This window comes from Eleutherodactylus coqui, chromosome 3 (genome assembly GCF_035609145.1).
Source record: "Eleutherodactylus coqui strain aEleCoq1 chromosome 3, aEleCoq1.hap1, whole genome shotgun sequence".
Lineage (NCBI taxonomy): Eukaryota > Metazoa > Chordata > Amphibia > Anura > Eleutherodactylidae > Eleutherodactylus > Eleutherodactylus coqui.
Genome location: NC_089839.1, coordinates 45,464,234 through 45,487,217, shown reverse-complemented (window position 1 = coordinate 45,487,217; position 22,984 = coordinate 45,464,234). Strand labels below are relative to the sequence as shown.

The 22,984-nt window shown below is 42.5% G+C and overlaps 1 protein-coding gene across 3 annotated transcripts in view; it reads right to left on the bottom strand.

Annotated features, from left to right (window-relative positions):
* EPAS1 (endothelial PAS domain protein 1) overlaps positions 1–22,984 on the bottom strand; it is a 122,747-nt gene that overhangs the window by 70,173 nt on the left and 29,590 nt on the right. The window lies entirely within an intron of this gene.

Sequence of the window (22,984 nt, the reverse complement as noted above, 5' to 3'; positions counted from 1 at the left end):
AATACACAGTATTATGACATATCTAATTGATATGGCATCAAACGTAAAAGGTTTGCACAGATCTATGCAGCAGACGTATCAATGCAACCGGCAGGCCTATCACTACCTTGTGCTGCTCTCGGAGAGGGGTGTAAAAAGACTCTGATGAAGGCTTTTAAACAGGGATTTTTCGGGTATGCTTTTATATAGAGACGAGGCATAATAAATTTGGGAAAGAGAGGTAGGTCATAATCTTAGCGCTGTCCTTGGTTTACTTGGATAAAAAATGATGACAAGTTCCCTTTACCCATTTTTCCTGCACTAGGATACTTCCAGCCATCAGCTGTGCAGAGAATACAACCTAGCTCCATTCCCTGCACAGCCATTGGACCTATCCATATGTCATCACTTTCTATGATAGGACTAACCCTTTAAAAATAGATAAGGAGTGTTATGCGTCACTCTACTGTTACTTGTAGGTTTGTAGGTGTAGGTACATTTCCTGTACCAAGTCTGCTGCTTCTGACTGCTTCCTGTACCAGCGCTGCTACAACTACCTGCTTCCTGTACCAGCGCTGCTGCAACTACCTGCTTCCTGTACCAGCGCTGCAGCAACTATCTGCTTCCTGTACCAGCGCTGCTGCAACTACCTGCTTCCTGTACCAGCGCTGCTGCAACTACCTGCTTCCTGTACCAGCTCTGCTGCAACTACCTGCTTCCTGTACCAGCGCTGCTGCAACTACCTGCTTCCTGTACCAGCTCTGCTGCAACTACCTGCTTCCTGTACCAGCGCTGCTGCAACTACCTGCTTCCTGTACCAGCTCTGCTGCAACTACCTGCTTCCTGTACCAGCGCTGCTGCAACTACCTGCTCCCTGTACCAGCTCTGCTGCAACTACCTGCTTCCTGTACCAGCGCTGCTGCAACTACCTGCTTACTGTACCAGCGCTGCTGCAACTACCTGCTTCCTGTACCAGCGCTGCTGCAACTACCTGCTTACTGTACCAGCGCTGCTGCAACTACCTGCTTACTGTACCAGCGCTGCTGCAACTACCTGCTTCCTGTACCAGCTCTGCTGCAACTACCTGCTTCCTGTACCAGCGCTGCTGCAACTACCTGCTTCCTGTACCAGCTCTGCTGCAACTACCTGCTTCCTGTACCAGCGCTGCTGCAACTACCTGCTTCCTGTACCAGCTCTGCTGCAACTACCTGCTTCCTGTACCAGCGCTGCTGCAACTACCTGCTCCCTGTACCAGCTCTGCTGCAACTACCTGCTTCCTGTACCAGCGCTGCTGCAACTACCTGCTTACTGTACCAGCGCTGCTGCAACTACCTGCTTCCTGTACCAGCGCTGCTGCAACTACCTGCTTACTGTACCAGCGCTGCTGCAACTACCTGCTTACTGTACCAGCGCTGCTGCAACTACCTGCTTCCTGTACCAGCGCTGCTGCAACTACCTGCTTACTGTACCAGCGCTGCTGCAACTACCTGCTTACTGTACCAGCGCTGCTGCAACTACCTGCTTCCTGTACCAGCGCTGCTGCAACTACCTGCTTACTGTACCATCGCTGCTGCAACTACCTGCTTCCTGTACCAGCACTGCTGCAACTACCCGCTTCCTGTACCAGCGCTGCTGCAACTACCTGCTTACTGTACCAGCGCTGCTGCAACTACCTGCTTACTGTACCATCGCTGCTGCAACTACCTGCTTCCTACACCAGCCCTGTTTCAACTACCTGCTTCCTGCACCAGCCCTGCTGCAACTACCTGCTTCCTGCACCAGCCCTGCTACATCTGCCTGCCTCTTGTACCAGCTCAGCGTCATCATCCGTGGTTCTGTAATTTTTGTACTTTTGTCTTTCTGTATTCCCCCTGTCTATGTAAGCGGAATATGTTGGCGCTATACAAGTAAAGATTATTATTATTATCATCCTGTACCTGCTGTTGGCCACCTTATTAGCTGCCTGGTGGTTTCGCCCTCCTTGTCTCCTTCACTAAAACTTCAACAGGTCAGCCATCAACTCATTGGTGAGGCTGTCAGGATAACCCCTACGTTAAACCAGTGAGTTGTTCAAGTGGGTCCACAACCCCGTGTTCGTAAAACAGAGTTGTTTAATATAAAAAAAAGGATCGCAAATTTCTTCCTGAAACAGCGCCACTCTTATCCATAGGCTGTAACAATTATTGCAGTTTAGTGCCATCCAACTGAACGTCATACCACACATAGCAGGTAACTCTGCAAAAACGCTTAGTAAATCATCTGAATAGTCTTAAGCAGAATGTCAAGAGAAGAAAACATCCTCTAGGATAAGAGGAAATCCTCTAAAGTGTGTGAAGCTACAGAGAAACAGAAGTGTGCGGGAACCTCTGCTGAAACAATTAAGCCAGCCGCACTAACAATGACACTCAGCAGAAAAACAAGGCGAGCATTGTTCCAACGCTGCCTTCATCTATACTGACCTTACATATGAGGACGTCCAAACTCCAAAGTCAACATGCTCACAAATATCTAATACATAACCTTGTCCTTTTTTCACTTTGGTTTACTATTTTCATGCTACTTTTCCGTTAAATGGAAACTTTTCACTAACTATTCAAATAACTTGTGCTTATGTGATAGCCAGTGTGATAACTAGCAAGTGGAGCTAAAAGTGAAGTATTTATTTATTCACTGCTCAGTGCTCTTATACCCTGTCCTACACCGTGATGTTATTTCTGTGTGTGTTACAGACTGTTAGAAACTAGAATCTACAGTTCTCTGTGTACAGGAACAAAGCACAGCAGCCACGCTCCTCCCACCAGCTCTGAGAGAAATGAAAATAAGCTATACACCCTTCCAAGGGGAAAAATGCAAGATACAAGGTCTATAATGGCCATATATATTGTAAATGCTCATGTGCACACACGGCAACCTATTCTGAAAAGTTCTTTGGAAATTTAGGTACACCTTAAGGCTTTGTTTACACATCCTCTGAGGCTTAGTCAAATGTCTGAAAAAGTAGTGCAGCATGCACTATTTTTCAGTAAAATGACAGACACTATGCCAAAACCCATTATAGTCATACGTCCTGTCAGATGCCGTTGCTGCTCATCATGTGATGGATCTGGCACTACCGTACATTATTTCCGTTTTTTGTTTTTATGGGGCACTAACAGAGGCAATGGTGTGAATACAGCTTAATTTGTGTCATATTGATTCCTTTTATATAAATATCTGCTTTTGAACAGCTCCTCATTATCACTGAAAATGGACAACTTTTGAGATATGTCCCGTTGTCAGTCTTATTTAAAAGTCTGAAAGCTCTAGCTATGTAATGGTCATCTTACTTCTCACAATAAAATTGCACAAATGTGCAAATACACCTTTTCAATTCTGCATCATGCGTCCTCTTGTCAAAGATTTCCAATATGGATTTCACCCTTTGTCATGCAATGCAACAAAATCTGCAAGGGAAATATCCATCCCATCTGGTCTTACCCCGAAGATGAGGTTTGCCAAAATGCAAATCATAAGAGCAAATTCTGTGCAGACATCAAGGACTACTGAGCCAGCTCTGACGCCATAAGAATTGTGAATGCAGCTCTGGGGTATAGTAAAGACTAAACTGGACCATAACTGAGGATCAATACAATTAAAGTAATATAATCTAAACAGAGATTATAGTAGCCATGTTTTTTCCTTTATAGTCTATGGAATTTATGAAAACATGCAAATGTGGTGGCATGGCTGTTTCTGTATTATTTGTATAGTCAAATGCCAATCAAATGTCACAGTAAACAAAGCCAGTCCAGGTATTTGAGGTGCTTTTTGTCAAACACATCTGTTATAACTAATGATGCCCTTGATTAGTTGCATCAGGTGTGCTTGAAACAACACCTGCTAGGCAAATGTGGTATGTTATGAGGGATTCTATTCGGGGGGCTAAATAATTCTGAGTCTGCAGTCATCATTAAAAGTGGGATTTTGTGTTGATTTTGGAGAAACCACTTGTGATATTAGTTGAGCTACATAAATTGTTCTTTTTTGGGGAGAGGGTGGAGGGGAGGTGGGTGGAAATAGCCAAAAGTTTGTATTTTTGGCAAACAACTCTAATTTGCATTGGCAGTTGAATAATATTGATTGCAACTGTATGTCATTCAAATACTTCTCTAATGGCTGTTAATTGATTTTAATGTACAGCATATTGGTAGTTTAGCGAAACCCATCAAGAGATCACCTCTATCAGATGAACCTGCGCAAGTACAGCATTCAACAAGAGCCTGCCCCTTTAACACAGTCAAAAGATGTAATAGCATCAGTACATTCATTTATGAAGAAATGATGCATTTGTATGACCAGCGCACAGTTTCTTCTGCTAGATGCCCTGTACTGTAGGTGCCAGACTATTTATACAGATCCTCATATGAGTTCACTGATGTGTAAAATGTGTTTTCATGAGTCAAAGCCGCTAAGAGAAAAAGTTTACTTTTAGATTTCAAAGGATGGAGAAGTGCAAAAAAAATTCTTAAAGCAGCTGTGAATCCTCGATGACATTGTTAGGCTTTCAATGTCTAGAGAGCACATCAGACCTAAGAACACAACGGGTGAGATCGACGCATCCCCTAGAATTTGTGTTGTGCTGACTCAGGCTTTATCACACATTCTTTATTGCAATCTGCATTCATGACCAACACACTAGTGTTACACATTATAGAAGTTTCTGGGAAAACGGAGTAGAAAGCAATATGGCGGACATTGCAGAACCCTCAGGGGCGGCTGTTACTCAGCTTTACAATAGAGCCCTGAATAATCCTAAACATGCAAACTTTGTTTCCTTTCATAAATAAGACCTTTTTGTCCACGAAATACATGAATGAAGAATAAATCCAGCAGTCACAAAACTTTGTATCACAAAATTAAAAATCCCTAAAATAGTCATTTGTACCATATAACAGCAATTAGCAGCCAGAACTAGAACAGGTTACAAAATTGTTTTCTGCATCACAAAATGTGACTGCAGTGCTACATGCGACCTGTGTGGTTGTACAGGGTACCAGCAACCAGCTTGTAAGGCGGCATCAGGCATATGCAGGCTCCTCCATTAGGTCTGCCCAGCCAGAGGATCTTCCCCCCTTGCATCATCTTGGGTACCTACATGGCCTCCATCTAGCTGTCTTCCCCCCGTTTGATGTTCCTAAGCACTGTTGTCAGCCCAGCCACACCCTCACAGCACAATCGCTTAGTTTTGCTACTGTATTTATATGATGAACTTGGTCATGGTGCTGTATTTACGTATATAGGCTTGCTTCTGGTATTCTATCTATGTACTGAGCTTGGTTCTGGTACTGTATTTGTTATGAGTTTGGTTCTGCTGTTATATTTGTGTTAAGAGCTTGGTTCTGGTAAAGTATTGAGGTTATGAGTTTGGTTCTGGTGCTTTATTTAGGTATGGAAATTAGTTCTGGTGCTGTATTTATGTAATGAGCTTGGTTCTGGTACAGTATTTATTCTCCAAGCTGTTCTGGTGTGGATATGCTGCTCACTTGCTACTTCCTGCACAAACACAATACAGGCATACTGTACTGCCTATCAGTGTAAAATATACAGTTTCTTTCTTATGATGGGGGTTCCAAAGAAAATCTCTGTATAGGGAGTCAGTTAGCCTAAAGCCAACGCTGGTTAAGGCTACTTTCACATAAGCATATTATGGGCACATTAACTTCAATGAGATAACAATGAAGTACTCAGGCCGACATGAAGCTGCAGCTGATCGGCAGAGTCCCCAGAGTTGGACCCACACCGACTAGATATTGATGGGCTATTCTGTGGATAGGCCATCAATTTTTACAAGCTGGATGACCCCTTTAAACATAAGTCCTTTTCTGATGACACATTCCCTTTAACAGAGTGCCTACTGTACGGTAGCCCTCGCATTTCAGAGTATTGCGTCCCATCAAGATAAGAATTTCCAGCCATTGCAGCTTGGACAGATCGTCTGGTTGCGTGGAGATCACTGCAGACGTCTTATCTTTATAAACTGTTGAAAGTATTTTTTATCTGGGCCTCCAGGCAGTGTTGTCAGTAAGGAGCTCGCTAATCGTTCATCTGATGCATTGGCTGATAACGGTTAAATGCCTTCTGACATTTACAAGTTCCGAACATAGAACAACAAAAAAAAAAGCCCAGGAGCGATCAGAAGATACATCATAGATACATTATATTACTAGGGATGAGATTACTCTGTGATCACTATCTAGGCTGCGCTCACATCTGCGTAAGGAACCTCTTTTCAGAAGACCCGACACAAAATGCTGGAAGAAAGGACTTTATCAGGTACAATGCCGGACAGCTGAACAGAGACCTACCAGACACCATTAAAGTCACTGAGGTCCGTTCTGTGCCATTCAGTTCCATCATAAGATAGAGCCGTTCAGCCAGGGACAAACGGAACATTCCGCATTCTACGCAATTTTGTAACCTTGTTCTTAAATAAATCTGGGTGGTTTGGCCCCTGGCTTAGCCGCACATAGACTAGCCCTATTTAAGCTAGGGCAACATTTCAAGTTTAGCCAGAAAACATGTTGCACAGCCAAAGATTACACTATTTCTGTGCTATATTGTAACCTATTTAATGCAATCATGTTGTGACCCGCAAGTTGCCATGGCTCAACAACCGCAAAAAATCCAGTAGGCTAGGATGTCATGCGATGGTTGAGTTGTGGTCGCAGCAACTTGCAAGTCTCAATGAGACCATACTCACTTACAGTGCAATGTAGCATGGTAATACTGTAATCCCTGGCTGTGTGAAGTGAGTCACTGTCAAAGTTGCCTCATAGCCCAAGCCCAAATCCGTTGACACAATCCACTGCCTATCTGCGATCGAAATCCAAGAGTCAGCCACACATTTCTGCTTAAAATCCTCCTGCAAATACACGTTGGATCTACATCAGGCTTTAGTCATTTTTATGTAGACTCATTACTTATCTATGGCCAAGTAACAAAGTATTTTCCTCTAGAAAGATGGCTTCCAGGCACGCCATAGTGAGCCAAAGCTTTTGTCTCCATTTTTTGCACTACCTTCTATTTTTGCTGTTGTCACTGTCTTTTAACCATGTACTGACAACTCATTACCGGCTGTCATTAAACTCAACTTTATATCACTACAGACAATAGATTTTTAACAGGAAACTCCACCAATTTCAATGGCATCCACTGACAATTTTAGAGTTCCCTGATGTCTACTTATCCAGCCCTTTGTTTATATATGGTCATAAGCATCATCATCATTGTCTGGTGGACGCTTATTCTCACTATTGAAATAGGGGGCATGATCAGTAGAGTGCAAGTGTTGGTGGCATGGGCTGATAGTCACCTAAGGCACCCGAAATCACCCTGTGTGCATGCTTACTTCAGACATGAGACTTAGAAGTACAATAGATATATAGGAATGGGTTCCTATGATCGTCCAAGGCTTTCTGCAGATCCTACTACGTGCATGCTGCACAGTGCCGGAGAGACAATGGTCTGGATTTTACCATCATTCAGCTGAGCAACTCCTTTCTCCTCCTTCAAGTATAACTGGGTAGTGACCAGGCTAAATACACAATTCAAGGAGCAAGGAAATATTATCCAAGACCACAGGAAGTCAGAGGAGACAGTATTCTGGGCAGGCCTGGCAAACAGTCTGTGTGAACTACAGCAAGCAAGTACAACGTGGTCACTGAGGCCAAATTCATAACAGGACTTTCTCACTGCTGCCGAGGATAACACGCCATATGTTTTTCTGCTAGCGTACTTTCCTCTAGAACGCTGTGTACCTGATGGACAACAGATAATTCCAAGTCAACTTTATTTGTTGCCATCACCCTAACTATTTTAATAAGGTCCAGGACGTCCGCGTAACTAAGTTAAAGGGTCAGAATTCTTTTCATTTTACTTTTTCACGAAAGCCAATCCATTCTTGATCGTCATTCTGAGATTACTGGAGTAGAGTATTCCAATACTACATACCGTGATATCTTCTTGCCATAATCCATTTGTGTCATGTTGGTTGCCGCCAACAAAGGATCGCCAAGAGTAAGTAGGGGTGGTCACTTGACGCAGTATATTTAAGACCTTCAGAAGAGGCTCAAATTCAGGGGTATTATCCCTCCAATGGAGGTCACCGATGGAGGGATAATACCCCTGAATTTGAGCCTCTTCTGAAGGCCTTAAAAATACCGTGGCAAGTGGCCACCCCTACTTACTCTTGGTAATCCATTGGAGGGGTAATACCCCTAATTTGAGCCTCTTCTGAAAGCCTAGAACATACTGCGGCAAGTGGCCACCCCTACTTACTCTTGGCAATCCTTTGGAGGGATATTACCCTTGATTTTGAGCCTCTTCTGAAGGCCTTAAATATACAGCGGGAAGTGGCCTCCCGTACTTACTTACTCTTGGCAATCCTTTATTAGCGACAAACAACATGACACAAATGGATTATGGGAAGAAGATATCACGGTATGTAATATTAGAATACTCTACTCCAGTAATCTCAAAATGACAATCAAGAATGGCTTGGCGTTTATGAAAAAGTAAAATTAAAAGAATTCTGACCCTTTGACTTAGTTACGCGGACATCCTGGACCTTATTAAAATAGTTAGGGTGATGGCAACAAATAAAGTTAGATGTAAAAGAGTCTATCATAGGCCTGATGAGCCACTGTCCGCCGTGGCAATTACTGCAATTATGAGGAACAGAACAATCTATAAGTCCCTATATTCACATAGTGTCAGTAGGTGGCATGGGTCTACTTGGTATAATGGCTCTCGAAGGCTTTATATACTCATGGACACCTTCAGAACTATTACTCGTGTCTCTCGGCTATTCGCAGGCTCCACGTTTCTCTATGGTGCGCTTGGCACACAATTATCGCTCCTTTCTTCCCTTTGCACTCACAGAGGATAGCTTCTTCTCCTTACGTCAGACACTTTCCAGATCATGCTCTACCTTGTGACCTCCCTCTAACAAATTAGAGGCTGATAATCGTAACCCCACCTAACCAAATCAAGTTCCTTTTGTGCGCCACTCATTGCAGTTATTGTTCCACAAAAACACCCGTATCACAGTTTACATCACAACTATGAATCCTAAAACCAATGTCTACCCCCCCCCATTCCTGGCATGAGGATCAAGGGAACCCTGTTCTCTCAATAGATTGGCGCCTCAGAGGTAGGAGCCTTGCCTATCGGGCATCAATAGATTCCTACAGTTAGAATTCCCCTTTAAAGGAGCTCTTCCCTTAGGACAACCCCTTTCGATATGTCCTATTAGGGCACATAATATCACAGTAGGGCAGCAGTTTTCGGGTACTTGGGTCATTCATGTTGTACACTGATCTCCATTCATCTTAATGTCTCACATGCACCACTATATTTTCCTTACAGCTGCAGGAAAAAAGTGTGGCCGGCCGCGGCTTCCCTCTGTGAAGTCAACTGTTTGCCGTGTATCTCGGGTCACCTGACATAACGGCAGCCCGTATTTGTTACCTGGTCCTAAGTGGAATCACGTGCAGCATTGTTGAGGTTTATAAATGTACAATCAGAAATAGATCACCATCCCGAGAATCTGCATATTTCAGACATTTCACATGCCGAGAACATAGTATTCTTTCCAAAACCTCTGTGCGCTACAACCAACCAGCTACAAAGTGAAGACTGACGTCAACACACAGTAACCAAACATATAGCACAGATACAGGTAGTAGAAAGCATAAAACTCTCAACTTAGGATGCTTTTACACGGGATGACCAAATGGAAGCGGAGCGGGACGGAGATCGTTCCAGCCCACCCGCCTCCATTCACAGTAAACAGGCAGTCGTGCATAAGTGAATGACAGCCTGTTCACACAGGCAGAAACTGAACGAGAAACGTGAAGCAACTGAATTCTCGTTCACAGTTCAGTCGGTGCATTCATTTACACTGAATGATAATCATTCAGGACCTCTCTGTGTAAAAGGAAACCACAGCTACACAAGCTCAGCAAAAGCTCTTTTACACGGGCCAATCTGGAACAAACATTCATGTACCTGATCATTGCTCCGTATGAAGGTGGAGGTAATCAGCTGGCAAATGAGAAACACAGATTTGTCGGGGGGTCGCATCTGTTATGTGCGCCACAAATCATCAGCTATTGGCAGCACATCACTCTGAATAAACAGGGATATGCTGCCAACAACAATGGAACAATTGCATTATCCCTTCAACTACCAATCATTTGGGGGGGTTTCATTTTTTTCCTCCTCACCTTTCAACTTTTTTATTTTTTCATGTTTTTTGCCGGATGAATTGTCTTTTTTAATAGGTCCATTTAATGGACAATGAAAAGTATTTTAAAACATTTAGGAATAAAAATACATAATTTTTACAGCATTCATCATTTAAGATAAAATAATCTTAAAATAGTTTGTGCTGTTTTGGTTGCGGCAATACCAATTAGGTAATTTTTTTAATTTAGATTGCTTTATGGGGAAATATGGGAAAAGGGGGGTTGAATTTTGTATTTATTTAAAAAAAATTTATTTGACTTAAACTTACAGTATTTTTAAAAGTCTCCTTAGTGACTAAATACCTTCTACAGTATTGCAGTGTATTATATTTTTAATGTTCACATATTAAGCCATTCCACAGTCAGGGCTTAATATGCTTAAATTCATGGCAACACCAGGAGGCTACACTAGGCCCTGGGCTACCATGGGAATTATCGGCACCCCATGATTGCATCACAGGGGGTCCACGATGAGTCAATCGGCACACGGCTTGCATGGCACAGTCAGGATTCACAATGCATCTAAGCTGACAAACAGTTGCAGTCATAGCTAGCTCTGATTGCAGCTGTTTTTGAGCGGTTTCAAACAGTTGGGTATGAAGTAGGCTCAGCTCCACAACCCGTTTCCTACCGAACCTGCATCTCAAGGATGGATGGATTAATGATTGCTCGGACATGTACAGTAATGCTTTATGTAAACGGAGCTGATAAAACGCTGATCGACTTGCAAAAACGTCGACTGGCGCTCATTCCTGCTAAGGCAGTTTTACACTGGAAGTCAAAAACTTTTTTTACAGCTGTATCAAGGTAGCCAAGCTGATTTTACCATTTGGCAAAATTCATTGCTTTTGTGGGGGTTTTTTTACATTAGACCCCGTCTGTAACATCCACGGTATTTAGTGATTAATCCATTAACACGTAAAGTAACGGAGAATGATTATTTCTTTCCTTCTATTTCTAGTTTTGCCCCTGAGACTGAAAGGGCAATCATCTGTACTGAGACCCAGAGAGGAGGAAATGTCTATATCCTCGTGTGCCCGGCACCACCATCTACCATCTGTAAACATCTGCCAAGTAATTGGGGTACAATCCGGTTTGGACAAATTGTTGATGTTCTTTAAACCAATCCCCTACTAAGCAGAAGGGAAACCACCTCCGACAAAAGGTTATTCTGTGAAGGGGTTTAGTCGTGCTATTTCCTATTTCTGCTCCTGATGCCGTAAGCTCCCTGGCACCACCCATCATAAATAAGAGTCCTGATACAGTAAACATGTAACTTGTGCAAAGGGAAGATAAGATTGGCATCCTTCTTATGTCACTAGCTCCATGCCTGGCCAGCCCCAGCATCGTCCTGTTCTCGGAAACTGCCTACTGCGTTTCATCAACCCGTTCAATGATACAAAACAGGGAATAGGAAACTGGTTGGTAAACACTACGTGAAAAGACGAATAGTAATAGTTCCAAGTGTCAGCTTAGATGTTGGGCAACATGAGGTGACTAGGTGGGTAGACGGAGGTCACTGCATACAGGGCTCTTGGTGTGCAGAACAGTGTTAAAGTGAAAAGTTTATGAAAATGCAGAATTTTAGACCTACTTGGATTACAAAGACTCATTATAAGAGCAGTAACCAACCTCATATAGCCCAGATGTGTTGTAGTATTTTATCATTTATCAATCACAAAATTCTTTCAATTTTCTTTTACCTTTTTTTTAGAATTTCTAATCTTAAAATACATAAAACTAAATATTTTGACTGCCTCCAGAAAATATAAATCTGTAGCTTTTGTCCTCGTTGTATTCAACGTTTTATGACACATCTAATACTATAGTAATAGCGTGTGCTCAGAGGCATAACTTGAAGCTTCTGGGCCCCAATACAAAACCTGTAACAGGGCCCCCAGCTATAATGCTTTATTCATAGTACTGGGCTCCCTTTATGGAGAAGAGAGGCCTTATGGGCCCCCTAAGGCTCCTGGGCCCGGGTGCAACCCCATCCCCTGCATCCTCTATAGTTACGCCAGTGCGTGTGCTTACTGATGATAGCTGCCTTTATTTTCTACTATAAAAGTTTTTTTTAAACTTTTTTTAAAGGGGTTTTACCAGAATTCCAAGTCATTCCCTATCCAGAAAATAGAGGCTAGCTTGATGATCAGTGAGGGTCTCACTGCTGAGAACCTCGTCAATCTCAAGATCGGGGGCCCCTTGTCCCCGTCCTCCTCACTGTGGGATTACCGCACCCTCTGCAGTGAAAAAGAGACCGAAAGAACTACTGGTCGTGCAAGGACATTAACCGTCCACTCAGTGTCAATGGGGCTGCTGAAATACCCGAACAGCACTTGCTTGCGTATTTCCGTCAGCCCCACTCAAATGAATGGAGGGCTGACCGCGCATGTGTAGCCGGCGCTCCATTCAGAATGACATCACTGCAGAGGAAAAAGCATTTGGCGCCCCCACCCCCCAACCCCGTTGACTTCTATGGGAATTTTTAGTGCGTAAACACACAGAAATATATGAACATGTGCTATTTTTGGGAAGGGGGGGGAGTGAATGAAATGTGCAAGCAAATCACAGAAATGTGAACGAATTCATTGAAATCAATGGGTTTTATTCTCTGCGTATTGTGCGAAGTTGGCATTATATCTATTTTCATGCATGTTTTTCACTGCTCTGCACTTTCTGGTTTTTTTTTTTACGTGGTCCCCATATTAACATGTGTCAAAACGCATCGCATTCACATGCAAGTTAGAGGTCATGGGATTGTGATTTGTTTTATTACGCTCTCATAGAAAATAATGGGCGATTCTCGAACAAGAATTACACAAAAATAGGACATGCTGCGATTTTTCAAACTATTGGGTCAAGAGAAAAATCACGCATGTGTATTAAGCCATTTAAAGGGATGGGTTCTTTTCTGGTACGAGTTATCATCTTCTCGGAACTGGGCAAAACTCGTATGGGAGAAATTACTTGTGTGAATACAGCCAGAGAAGTTAACCATGTGGTGCGGCTTTTATCAAAGATGTTTTTCCAAAAGCGACAGATTTCATCCTTTGCAAAACCTGCGGAGAAATTCCATAGCATAAATTGGCATGCTGTGGATTGAAAGTCTGAGCCGTATGTCAATTTCCACACAAATTTTTTGCACATTTTTCCTGCAGCAAGTGGATAATATTTTTTTAACCCTTTCCAATCCACTGTCTGTCGTCTGAAGACATTCTGATTGAGGGCTGTACAGCTCCGATGTCGGAAGACGTCCTGCAGGGTATTCTTACTGTATATTACTGGCCGCTCTGTTGTCGGGGGCCTCTCCAGCATGTCCCATACCGCAGTACTGGCTCTAGCCAGCAGATGGCGCCATTGTATAATGGCAGAAAGAGAAAGCCCCCTAGGAAACCCTGAATCCAAAATTGGATTGCAAAGGGATAAATCTTATCAATTTCACTACTATTGCACGTGCTGCGGATTTCCAATGTAGAAATTCCACAGATAAAATCCACAACGAACCCACCAGATGGGAACACCAAAGGCTCATACAGCGAGAATACTGCTCAGTTTCCTATCGAATTGTAATTGTAAAGGCGGACTCAGATGGACGTTCAATACATGAAGAATAGAACCCATTGATTTCAATAGGCTCATTCCCATTCTCCATTTTTGCACTTGTATTCTGCATGCACGGGAAAAAACGCAGCATGCTCTATTTTAGTCTGCATTTGCATATCAAAGGTCCCATGCGATAGATAGATACAAGAAAGATTGATAGATATGAGATAGATCGAGAGATATATCAGGTCAATTGAGAGATATCAGGTCGATCGAGAGATATCAGGTCGAGAGATAATCAGATGGAAATGATAGATAGATATTAGATAGATAGATAGATAGATATCAGATTGATCGAGAGATATCAGATCGATTGAGAAATAATCAGATGGATGTGATAGATAGATAGATAGATAGATAGATATCAGAGAGATAGATATTAAATAGATCGAGAGATATCAGATAAATATCATATAGATAGAGACATCAGATAGATAGAGCGATATCAGATAGATAGATATCAGGGAGACATAGATAGATATTAGAAGGATAGATCAATAGATGAATATCAGATAGACAGCTATCAGACAGATAGAGCCATACGCCTGCAGTGGTTACCTCTCACACATAATCGGCGCTCGCTCTTCCATCTGTAAGTCCTTATACTTAATCATTTACCAGCAGGTATACATTTACATGTCATCGTTTCCTTGAAGAAATTCTGCTGCTCTCAGTGCAATAAAACCAGTCAGACACATATTACTGTACATATAATAAATATGATTTAGATGAGAGGATAATTAGAGGTAATGGTGATGGTTTATATAATGGTCAACCTCCAGAGACACGGAATCCAGGCCGCACCTCTGGAGGTGACTTCTAATGTGTCCCGAATAAGTCAATCAAAGTATGAATCACAGTTTAACCAGTAATACGAACAATTACTGTATATTATTATAAATAACATCTCTATTGACATATAATTAAAATAATGAATTACCCCCATTGGAATCTTCCCATTGCTTGTACCCTTCCTTTATATCCTGCAGGGGGCAGTAGGTCAGTTTTCTAAGAGATAACTTAGTTTCCTGTCTTTAGGACCCTTTTCATTTGGACATTTGAGGGGCTCACAGAAAATTCTGGTTTCTATACATGAGACTGTCTCCTCATGTTATACAGACTTGTCCTTCCAGAATGCGGACAGAAATCTACAAGCTTCTGGCCGGCATCACACCGGGGTCTTTGGCCACACAATACACATTTTTTTCAATTGGTTTGTTCATATTTCCATATTTTGCACGCGCATTTTGGTCGCATTTTTTTTAAAAATACAGCGTCTTCTACTTTTTTGCACACTAAAGGTCCCCGTAGAAGTCAATGGGGAAGGGGTGCACATGCGGCGTAATACACAAGCAGATGCATAATACACGGTGTAATGCTGCTGGAGAAATAACACATCTGGAAGTAATTAGACATTTCGTTCTTATTTCTTCCTGTCACTGCGGAAAGTCCCTGTGTGGTCGTTTCTCACAAATCCCTTGCTGTGCAATATGCCCTCCCCTTCCCTTTTACAGCATGCTCTTCTCCCTCAAGGCAGCAGGCTAAGGAAGGGGCTGAGAAGCAGCCTCTCTGTGACCAATTTTGCTAATCTGTCAATTTTTATTGAAAACCAATTACAAAATTTCGTCATTTCCAAAAGCACATTGATTAACGAAAAAAAAGGAGCGAAAAGGTATACATCGCCTTTAAGCTTTACGTGCCATAATGATCACTGTGATGGAGGAACCCAAGAAGCAGAAGCAGTAAAGTAGTCTGATAAGCAGTCTCCAGTCTTCCCAACATATAAAGACGCTGATGACACAGAGACATGCATCTTAGACTGCAAAATGTTCATTCACAAGGTCAATATAGTAAAACCAAGTTATGCATTAATGCATGTACTAAACATCTACTCAGTGTGGTGCGTTGTGCGGCCTATTCCATACTGTGTGAAAGGTCCCAAAGAGGGAATCTGTCTGCTGATAACTACAATTATGGGCTCATAGGAGCTGAAACACTGAATTGGGGGATGTGACTACTATACCTGTCCTCCACTTCCCCCTTGCAAATCTGCCGCTGCATGCCTCCCCCCTGCAGAGGCGCGTGCACATAATGAGAGGATCAGTCCCGTCATTCTCTGTGCACATCCATGTAGTGGGATGCAAACAGCTGCGGCTTTGCAAGAAGGCGTCGGGGAATGCCAAAGAATATTCGTTTTTTTCCCCATTTTTTAAAAAACTCACCCATGACTGTGCAATTCTAGTCCGAGAATCCCAACCACAATAGGTCATGCTGTGATTTTTTTTCACGCAGACCATCAGTTGCACATATGAATGTACGCATTGACTTTAATGGATTCGAGTTCCGTCAGTTTCAAACTTGGATGTTAAAGCGGTTGTACCAGAATTTCAAGTTATCCCCTATACACAGGTTAGGAGATAGCTCGCTGATCGTGGGGGGGTCTTTTCGCTGAGATCCCTACCAATCTGGAGGGCAGGACTCCCATGTCCCGCTCTCCTCTACCTCCAGGGATCGGTTCTCCTCCCGCTGAATGGAGAGCTGGCCACAAATGAGTGGTAAGTGCTCCATTCATTTTAATAGAAATACCTGAGCAGGTGAGCCACTTGGATACTTGGCAGTCCCATTGAAAGTGCTTGCAGTGCTGGTGTGCTTGCATGATCAGCTCTCCATTTAGTGTCCTCCTCCTACCCCATAGTAAGGCGGACTGGAGGACCACTAGACCCTTGTTCTGGAGATCAGTGGAGGTCTCAACAGTGAGACCCCCACTGGTCAGCACGCTATTGAGAGGGGATAACTTAATATTCTGGTGAAAGCCCTTTAAAATCTGTGTTAACAGGCCTCAGACTCAGTCATCACACATCACACACCTGTTTCTCAACTGCATGGACCGAATGTACTACTTCGAGTGGAAGAATAAGATGTCCTGTATGCTCAATTATAAGAGTCCGGTTCCCATACACTGACCGATATAGCACTGAGTTAGGATTAAAGCCTCAACTCCGTCATTATTATTAGTATTACTTTTGTTATTATTTATTGTTATTATTGTTATATTTTTATGTCATCCTCCTCTATTGTCACCGGCTGGACACAAGATAACATAACCTGACCTCAACTATACCAATCGCCTTTCCCGTTTACTTAAATAACCTCAGGATTTATAGTAGGGCCAAATTATGTAACATCCAAATGAAAAATGCTATAACTCACGAGTAGCCAACATAAATACAAGAATAGGAAGTCACAAATAGATTACAGGAACTGGTAATCAGTAATTACAGTAATGGTAATCAGACGATGGCATAAATGGATGATAGTGATGGTAGTCAAATAGTGAAGCAGATGGATGATGGTGAGCAGATAGTAAACTAACAGTACATGACCCTAAATCTAGCTTCCCTTAAGTCTTCCCCTAATCAATCCCTTATGTTGTCCCTAACACCAGGCACCATTGTCCCCGATTATCCCTAAAGATATCTCTAATGGAAATCCTACCCTCGACAAACAATAAGAAGACACTAAGGGTGCATTCACATGGGTAAGCATGATATTGACCCGAGAAACTCGGACCGATATTGCGGTTGTAAAATTGAGATGTTCGCTATAAGTGTGTTACGATTTGCGAGAAAAACGCATTGCTGGACATTCGAATTTCACCCACATTTTTCACACAGGTGAAAATGGCATGTATTTTCCATGGGAAAAATTAAAAATCGCACTTGCATAAAACTTGCATGCAATTTTTTTTTCTCACCCATTGGAAACAATAGGTGAGATTTGTGCAGAAAAGTAGAACATGCTGCAATATATCTATCTCACAGCATCAAGGACTGGACTGGAATAGAAATGACCTCAGGAACAAAACTACACTGAAAAAAAACAAAGCTAGACTAGGAACAAGATACTAGAAGCAGACATGGAATACTGGATTTAAATGCACATAGCTTACACTATAACCAGCAACACATTGTAGAAAGCAGGAATATTGTAAAAGAGGCTAGCCAATCAGGAAACTCTTGTGAAATGAGCCAGGGCTGCAGCATCAGCTATGAGATAATTGCATAGGAACTGCCCCAACAAAAAACTATCATGCAGGAGATGATGAACAGAGATGATCATAAAAACATAATATATTATTATTATAAAGCAGCAATATACACTGATGAGCCATAATGTTATAACTACCTCTCTAATGTAAGGCAGGTCTCCTTTGTGCTAGTAAAACAGCTCTGACTCACCAAGGCACGGATCCTGAAGGTGCCCTATGGTATCTGAAACCAAGACGTTAGCGGCAGGTCCATTAGGGCCTGTAAGCCTCCATGTTTTGAACTTGCCTCCAGCGCATTTCATACAGTCTGAAGATTTCATTGGCCATCTTCATAACTGAGATGGCCACTTATGTTATAGATGGATAGGCTGGGATCGGCAGAGACATTTGCTGTTATTAGACCTCTGCTCTTGGTTAATTCATTGAACTATCACGCTTTAGAAACCCCCTCAATAATGTCCATTGGGCATATAAAAAGACGTATTGTCGAGAAACAGTCCCTCTAAAAACTTTCATTATGACATTGTTTTTATGACATTTACAAGATATGCCACCTGTCTCTGTTAAGTGAATAAAGAATGTGCGCCCAGAGATATTCTCCATTCTCCAAGTTAGGTATATAGCTGGTGGCATCTACGAATATTGTGGAGCCTGGCTGCCATCTGCCTTGGCACAGCGCTAAGAAAAATAACTATTGTGTTATCCCAGTGCCAAGAGCAGGCGGCATTGTATAGCATTGGAGTACTGTTTATTCCATTGCATAGATTCCCTAGAACCACTAATGACTGGGCTGAGAGTACCCGGGGGTTGGGCTTAGACGAATATGGTGAGACGGTGTTAGTAGCCGGCTATTTCTAAAATGGTCATGGGTGCTAAATGTCATCAATTTCGCATCTCAAGATTGCTATGTTTCTACCTAGGGAAGAAAGAGGAGCTGGTCCATTAAAAACTGATCAATTACACTTATCTCCACTGGTTATACAATTATAGCATTCTTAGATCATTGCGAATGTAGGTTTATAGTGAGCATTGGCCACCTTCTTGGCTACTTTCTCTTACATTTGAACCAGAAAACAAAATAATTATGCTACATTGTTCAGAGATCTTTCAGTATTACCACTACTGAGTGCAAAGTGAATACAAGGGGCGGGGGCAGAGCAGGAAGTCTATGAGCTGGAACTTTAGCCAATAGCTGCAGAGCAGGAAGTGATGTCAGGGAATGGGCATCAGTTTAGGAACATCACCTGTACAGTTCAGTAATATGCAGACATTTTCTTTTGCTTGTTGTATTACAGAGCACGATGAAAACTTATATTTGAGGGACCAGAATCAAAGAATTAACAGCTCTGATATAGTACACAACCCTTGTAGCTCCATCTTGGCAACCATGAAAATTTGCTCAGAGTTTTACTTTAAAATTGCTACATTTTGGGCAGTCTTAGTTGGAGAGTCAGAACAGAAACTGCTTCAGTACAGTAGTAAAATACTGGGTGGAATCCAGGACTCTATAGTGACATCAGGTTGCATGAAACTCACTGAAACATCAAGAAATTTGTTATGAATCACGGCTGCCATCTTTCCCCACCTGTCCCTGCTGTTGGCGCCATGCTCTGTCCTCTCTACCTGAAGGGCAGGCTCGCAGTCTTGATAGGTCAGTACACGTACTTGTTCCCCTCAGAGCACCTTGGGCTTTATCAAGCACCTTCCCCCTAAGGAAGCAACCTAAACCTTTGGTCTCTGTTCTGCTGATTTCTTGGTTACTGATTCTGGCTCTACCCTGACTACTTTGCATTCTCCGCTCCTCAGAACTGCTTATGTTTTTGACAATTCTCCTGTCTGCTGCCTGACCCAACGCCTGGTCTGTTTGTAATGTTCTATACCTACTCAGTGTGTCCTGACTAGAGATGAGCGAACGTACTCGGTTCGGGTGTTTTTGCACTCGAGCACGGCCTTTTCCGAGTAACTGACTACTCGGACGAAAAGATTCGGGGAGCGCCGGGGGGTGGCAGAGGGGAGTGGGGGGGGGGGGGGGAGAGAGAGAGAGCTCCCCCCTGTTCCCCACTGCCACCCCCTGCTCCACCACGCCGCCCCCCGAATCTTTTCGTCCGAGTAGTCAGTTACTCGGAAAAAGTGGTGCTCGAGTGCAAAAACACCCGAACTGAGTACGTCCGCTCATCTCTAGTCCTGACCTCTCTCTCATGTTGAACATTATACTGCCCTCCTCGATCCCGGACTCCTGTTCACTCCTTGCTCTGCAGTGGCATCAGTAGTCAGATAACTGCAATCACTAATATTGTTACGGCCTAGAAAAACCTGCAGTGAAGTCCAGATCCAGACTGGTGGGTGAAGACCGGCTTCCTCAGGTGTCGACTCTAGACTTGGCCCAAAGTCAAACCAGTGTGTGGCACGGTTCTCCTATGTACTATAGGCAGTGTATATAGATTTTCAGTACTGTCAATATCTCCTGTGTTTTTCATTTTTGCATTGTTAGGATAGAAAAGAGATCCAGTTATCACAGGAGATTTAGTCTGTGGTCAAAGCAATTTACACACCTGTTTCTCACCTGCCACTAATTGCAAGAACGGAATGTACTGCTTCAAGTGTAAGAATAAGATGTCCTGTATGCTCAATTATAAGAGTACGGTTCACATACACCACGTGACTTAGCGTCTCAGCAGTAGTGTCTCCAAGATCAAAACCTCAACTCTATTATTACTTTTGTTATTAATATGCTGCAGTCCCCATCAGAACCCCCATTCTCAGAATTGGTGGGTGTCTCAGTAGTTGGACCCCCATCGATCATAGTTATCCCTTATCCTGTGGATAGGAGATAACTTTAGATCTCGGTGCAACTCGTTAAAAGTGAGGACAATCCACTATTTTCAGCATTTTCAGCACAAACATGATCACCAAACATTTGAATGGACACCATGTAATACTACTTCTAATTGCCCCGATGATAACAGCTGATTGTTGGTGATTTTGGTTTCCAGACTCACAGGGTTCAATTGATTTGCAATGGATTCTTGAAAGTGGTGCAATCCAACGACCATTTCTTGTCTATTGTAACTGGCATACTATTCTCCTGTGATTGCCATGAGGACACAGGAACAGGACTGGTTGGATTTCCAACGATAAGTGGTGAATGGTGTGTCTTCTTGTCCTTCTCTCAACCTAGAAACTGATATATTATCAGAGTCTCAGAACTTTTTGAAACACCTAAAATTCTTCATTACCGCTCTTCTAATTTATCCGTATATACACTTCATGGGATCATAAAACAATTGTAGTGTACAGACAGAGAAGTCACAAAAAACAAGGATTTCTGCAACAAATCCATCACGTGTGAATGATGACTTTAGGAAAACTGGATGCAGAATATGGCCTCTTTCACCTTGATGGAATGCATCAATTGAAGCGACTTGCCCTTGCTGCACTATACGTTTCAGCCAGTCAATGTTTCTCCAACGTTCCACATAGATCACTGTGTTTGTAAATCTCATATATACAGTTTAAGCCTGCAGTGCAATACCTTGCATAGCGTAGTATCTGTTAATGGGCAGCTAATTGCTCTTCCATGTGTTTAGAAAAACGCTCTGGGCCTCCAGACCTGTTCTTCAGGTATATGACATGCGGATTTCATACAGTTCTCCCTTGTACACAGATGTTTACCTTCAAAGTCCTGACCTGGCCCCGAAAAACAACTTCAGTAGGACTGCCCGCAGCAAAATCGCTGTTTAATGAGTCATAGGTCATAGCAATCTGGTACACATTGTGACGCCTTGCAACCCACGATTATTCAATCAGTCTGGGAATATAGTAGCTGAATCTTGCAGAAACATCTCTGACATACAGATAATCCAAAGTACATTCCATGTTCTAAGTCATTAAAAGAAGTACCAGTTCTCTTATTTTCCAATAGGGTAGAATTTGGAAAACCTTAACTCAATGCAAACCAAAGACTGGATGGGAAACTTCATAGACTGGTTGAACTCCATGTACTCCCAAAAATCAAGGGTCCACTTCTTTGTTACATATGTTGGTAGGAAAGCCAGTATGGTTGCCATTATACCTCCCAAAGGGTTCCTGAATTGCAAATCTGCCTATTTATTCAATATTATGTTCTCTGATTTAGAAGACCTAATTTAAAATACTCTACTAGCAAGTTCTGATTTCATAGAGGGGGTTCAGGGTCATCATCTAAAGCCAAGGCAAACAGAGAACATTTCACACTATGGAGGATCCAGGACACCCATGCATTACACAGAAGGTTCTTTGATTTGAATAAGAATGCAATACTTAATCTCTCCTGTGGTGGCACTATAGGGAAATTGAACACTTGTTATAGAATTACCGCACAAATTGCAAAGGAGACCAAAAAACAGTGTTTCTTATGACCATCTTAGGAATTTAATGGTTGGGTGACGGCTCCCACGACAGTCCTATTTTTTTTGTCCCTTGCTTTTCAACTAACAGATAAAACTTAGACATGGTCACACATATTTCTTTAAGACTTGGCATATAGTAAAAAGATTAACTTAATGTTTTTTGAGCAGCTATTTTGATGGAGTTTTCGAGTAATTGTCACCAATTGGACAGGGCGTCCAGGTTATGAGAATTTCATATCCCTTTACTACTTATATATCGCACTGGAATGTTGGGGTTTTTTTTACATGGGATAACTGTCCCAGCAATTATTGCTCCTATGCTTTCACACAGGAGTGATAACTGCTTACTGAATGAAGGCAGAGCACTCCAGAGATCTCTTCTGCCCTCCATTTAAGAGAAATAGGCAGTCATTCATAGACGAACGACTACCTGTTTGAGCGGGTGGAAAGTTGCTTGGTTTTTTAGGCGAGCTAAAAACCAAACAACTCCAATGAGTGAGCGATTCTTGCTCACTTGCCCTATCTGGTCCTGTGGTTACACAGGTCAACAGTCGCAAATAATCGCTCTTGTGAGCGATTACTCATGTGAATATCAGCTGGGGTAACTGGCTTTAACAGCCTTCAGGACGCCTAATCCATCCAAATACTTAATTCTGCAAAGTTTGCTTTCTATTTTTCCA